This window comes from Haemaphysalis longicornis, unplaced genomic scaffold (assembly GCF_048455015.1).
Source record: "Haemaphysalis longicornis isolate Haplotype H1 unplaced genomic scaffold, Haemaphysalis longicornis Haplotype H1 scaffold_1, whole genome shotgun sequence".
NCBI lineage: Eukaryota > Metazoa > Arthropoda > Arachnida > Ixodida > Ixodidae > Haemaphysalis > Haemaphysalis longicornis.
Genome location: NW_027526203.1, coordinates 390,124,212 through 390,129,315, shown reverse-complemented (window position 1 = coordinate 390,129,315; position 5,104 = coordinate 390,124,212). Strand labels below are relative to the sequence as shown.

At 48.6% G+C, this 5,104-nt stretch overlaps 1 pseudogene; it reads left to right on the top strand.

Moving 5' to 3' along the window:
- The first annotated feature begins 3,659 nt into the window (after positions 1–3,659).
- On the top strand, positions 3,660–4,628 carry LOC144160871 (heterogeneous nuclear ribonucleoprotein A1, A2/B1 homolog pseudogene; annotated as a pseudogene).
- Positions 4,629–5,104: the final 476 nt, after the last annotated feature.

Below are 5,104 nucleotides of genomic sequence, written 5' to 3'. Positions count from 1 at the left end.
TATGAGGATGGCTTGGCTGGGAGACTGTCGAGTTCTTGTAGGTAAATAGATGTTGTAAGACTGCTGATGAGGTGCGTGAGTTGGGTGAGAGTGCGTCGCAAGGAGGGGATGGCAAGGATGTATGTATGTATGTATGTATGTATGTATGTATGTATGTATGCATGTATGTATGTATGTATGTATGTATGTATGTATGTATGTATGTATGTATGTATGTATGTATGTATGTATGTATGTATGTATGTATGTATGTATGCGCGTATGTATGTATGTATGTATGTATGTATGTATGTATGCATGTATGTATGTATGCACGTATGTATGTATGTATGTATGTATGTATGTATGTATGTATGTATGTATGTATGTATGTATAAGCGACGCCGGCTACATTTACAGCCCCTGGAGGACCTGAATATCAACCTACCAACGCTTCCTTTTACTCAGGATCCGATCGACCGTGCCTGTAATTACTGAGACACGAGACGCCATTCACCCCCTCCTTCACGTCGTTTTGTGACGTCCCTTGGCCAACCTCGCGTGACCCGAACCACAGCCGGAAAACTACATGCTGCAATTTATGTATGGTGCGGAAATTGCGTAGTTCTAACTGATTACAATTTCTCCAGAGCACCCCTCAAATGTGTTACTAGTAATAGTGTAAGGAATTTTTGTGGAAGCATTTGTCCACACCTGAGCTAGTATTCCTGTTATGCGTTTTGATCTTTGTGTTTGTGTACAAAATGTAAAACCGCTACTCTGTCCCCTTCGTTATATAGAGCGAATAGATATCTCGTACAGCCCGTCGCAACTTTTACAGCACATGTAATCATCGGGAAAAATTGTCGCCGCATTCAATTTATGGTTGTGTCAGTGCTATCACGAAGTAATTTTCGGACGGCAATTCTTCAGCTTCTGCCGTTATCTCCTGCCTTCAACGAGCCTTTGACATTACGAACACAAAGCCTTTATTTTCTGCGAACTTCCTAGATACGTTACTGGCCATGTTCTGCCACCTTGTTGGGATCAAGCCCTGACGGTTTCCTCGAGCAGTATATATTCTGGAAGGCGATGTGATAGCTTCTTTATCAAGCCACTTGATTTACCGAGGAGTCACAACTTCTGCGAGCTTCAATATATGCGGCTCTGGCCGCGCTCAACACCACCGGTGAGCCAATTTCGCTACCAAGAAGCGTGACAATCGGTTTAGTGGTCCACACCTAACCCCTTTCTGCCCTCCCCGACACCTTGAACGCTTGCGCAGGCGTGATCTCGCTTCCTCTGATGACGTCTCTGGTCTTGCTGTTAACGGTAATCAAGACCTCACGACGAGGCAGACGCAACAATTGCCCAAGGTTTTGAAGAAGCACGTTGCATCCTTTCACGCGGATTCCTGCTCTCTCAAACAACCGTCTGTGGCCGTGCACCGAATCGAAACAAAGGGCTCTGTGATTGTACGTAGACCGCACCGCATGTCTTCGCACGAGCGAAAAATGATAGAACACGTCGCTGACACGCTCAAGCGCGATGCTGTACGCCCATCACCGAGCCCGTGGTCATCGCCAGTCGTGCTAGTGCAAAAGGACGGTTCAGTTCGCTTTTGTGTCGATTATCATGCGCCTGCTCAGATGGCCTTTGTGTCAATTGCCGTGCGCTAAATTAGATAACTCACAAAGAGGTTTATGCGATGTCTCACATTGACCGTACTCTGGAGCGTCTCTAAGGAGCGGAGTACTTCTCGAGTCTTGACTTATTCCGATGTACGAAGATGACAAAGAAAAGACGGCCTTTGCAACTACGGTCGTGATATATGAATTCAAAGCGATGCCTTTCACGCTGTGTAATGCGCCCGCGACAGTTGAACGTATACACCTTGCTGGAGAGTTTGCTACCTAAACGGCATTTTTTTCGACTACGTTTGATCTTGATGAAAGAAGTGCAACGTCTTGAGGAAAGAAGTGCACATGTCTCTCAAATGCAGGACTACAGCTAAATAAAAAAATGTACGTTTGCCAGGAAATTGATAAAAGTGTTAGAACGCATAATAAGCAAAAATGAAATGCAACCCGACCCTGGGATAATTTCGGCCGTTCTAAATTTCCCCAGCTCACTACAGCGGAAAGACCTGCGCAGCTTCCCCTGGCTAGTATACTACATCCGATGATTCGGACGAAATTTCGCTACAATGGCATCTCCCTTACATGACGTCCTGTGTTCCTTTACCTCTTTTATTTAGAATGACTTTTGCCTGCGGGCTTTACAGGCCCTCAGAGACGAATTCAGGTCTATCCCCGCGTTTTGTCGTTTTGACGGCACTTCTGCCTGTGGGCAAGGTATCGGCGCGGTCTTGCTGCAATTTGATTCTCACCAAAGTGAGCGAGTGGTCGCCTATTCCAGTCGTTTTCTATCGTGGACAGAGCGGAACTACACTGTCGTTACCTACCGGCCATCCAACGAAATGACATTTACTGACGTACGACTAGAGCTCCGCACCACCTCCCAACAGCCATTTACATTGACGGCTAAACGATTTCCGGCTTGAACGTGGAGTTCTTTACTGATATAGCCACCATCCTGCAAGGAACAGATAAGTCTGGGCTCTGGATTGCTGCATCGTAGGATGATCGTACACTGCGCCCATTTGGAATCCGTTGGTGGAATAAATCTCGCACCTGCAACATAATTATCAGCACGGGCTACTCGTTCTGAAGAGTCTCTGGTGGCTGAGTAAAACAGGCGACCGCTGGAACTGCTGCCAACTTGTCCGGAGTCTACTCCTTAGACTACGCTCCTACGATGCTACACTCCTCGCAGCTCTGTCACGAGCGGCATCATCTTCACTCTCCTCCTGATCAAGCCGTCGGTGACGAGTGGATGGAAGTGGACCTGACTCAGTCGGGGACATAGGATCCCCCTTCCGACCTTGCACATATTCAACGCATAGTAGTCTTTTCCGGCGCAGCCTCCGTCGTGCCCTTAATGCTATCGCATTTGGACAATGCCACTGAGTGCAGCCGTTTTTCCCTTTTGTTTTATCACCACGATGTGCCTAAATAAGCCTGTTAAAAAACCGAAGGTCAATCACCACGCACAAGCTTTAGTACCGTATTCGTGCAAGGGGTTTATGTACCTCAAATGAATGAATGAATGAATGAATGAATGAATGAATGAAAACACGCTTATTTCTGTCCATTTTATCCTTTAGGAGCTTATGTGAATGGCATAGGGGTTTAAAATTGGGCAATATAGTGTCACGGGGCACCTTGATTGTACTTACGGCTAGCAGACGGTTGTAGTAAACACGGGGTATAGAGTGGACATTTTTTTTTAAATTTGCTAAAAAGAAAAAAATATATAGTTAAGAGAAGAAAGTGCAGCCAATGCAACTTTTCAGGGTAATAGGAAATATATTATCGCACACCGAAAAGGCTCGTTATTCATGAATTAAGGGATGCCATAATTTCGGCACTACTATAGATGCTTTATAGTTAAAACAGCTGATGTAAACTGCAGTTTTACCTTAGAATGTGTAAAAAGAAAACGAATATTGTCTTAGCACTGTTATTCGCAGCGCTCCGTTCGTGGCATTCCGTGCAGTCGCCGGTAGCGTGCGGCAGCAAGAGTCTGTGCTCCGAGTTCTTCCACTTTCTTTTGAAGAAATGGGTGCCCTAGACAGAAAGAGTGGGCCTTCTGAGTAGTCCTGAAAGGTTTCCATTGGCGACCTGGACTAAAAGACGGCACAGGAGAGCCTAAAGGGCCACTTGGAGCAATGGGGCGAGGTCGCGGACCACGTGATGATGCGCGACCCGAGCACAAAGAAAAGCCGCAGGTTCGGCTTCACCACTTTTCGCCGAGCGCATATGGTTGACGGCGCTCAGGCTGCACAGCCCCACAAGGTTGATGGCCGGGAGGTGGAGCCCAAGCGGGCAGTTCCCCGAGAGGAAGCGGGGAGGCCCGAGGCCCAGGCCGCCGTCAAGAAAATTTTCGTTGGGGGCCGGGAGGACCCCGTGGACGAGTCTGACCTCCGGGAATGCTTTGCTCAATTTAGCACCATCCTTTCTGTCAACTTGGTCACCGAGATGGACACGGGGCGCAAGCGTGGCTTTGCCTTTGTGGAGTATGGCGACTACGACCCAATGGACAAGATTGTCCTGAAGCGTCACCACATGCTCAAGGGAAAGCTGATAGAGGTGATGAAGGCACTTTCTAGGCAGGAGATGGAGAACCTCAAGAAAGACAAGAGGCCGGCATTCCGGGGCGGGCGAGGTGGCCGTGATAGCTGGCAGGACGGCCACGGAGCTGGAAGCTATAGCGACGGAGGCTACGGTGGTGGCAGGTATGGCTCTGGCGGTGGTGGCTACGGTGGAGACAGCAGCTATGGCGGGAGCGGCTGGAACCAGAGGGGCGGCGGTGGTGGCTATGAAGATGGCTTCAACCAGGGTGGTTGGGGTGGTGGCAGCGGAGACTTCGGCTCTGGCCATGGCAACAGCTACGATGGAGGCCTCATGCACCGTTGACCCGGAGGCTACTTCCAGCGTGGCTATATCCCCGATGGCAATGGCAGTGCGGGTATTCACTCTGGAGTGTTCTTTAGTCTCGGAGGCGGCAGGGAAGCTTTGAGAGGCTAGAACCAGGGCTAGGCAGTACAGCTTGGTCCGAAGCTAGCTGGGCCAGCTAGTTTAGGTCTGGAGATGTTGCCAGCAGATCACAGTCCTCCGAGGAAGAGCCAGCCGTGGAACGTCTCGATACAGTCCCGTCCTCTCATGATGATATGCGCCAATGTTGGTTGGTTGCCTCATAGCATGGCACATACCCACGCGGGGATTGGCCAAGAAGCTGTCTGCCAAATTACGATGTGACCGAGGTTATTTTAAACGCCAAAATAAGATAAGAAAATAGTGAACACAAAATAAATTCTATAATGTAAAAGTAGAGTCAGGAAGAAAAAAGAAATAAATGGGAATAGTTAGCTGCCTAGCAGGGAAACCGGCATGTCGCCGCAAAAGAAGAGTGACGAGCGGACACAACATACGTGTAGATAGGAGGGGAAACGAAGCTCCCTAGCGCGGCCAGATAATAGGGAGTTTTAGCTGACCGTTTCGGA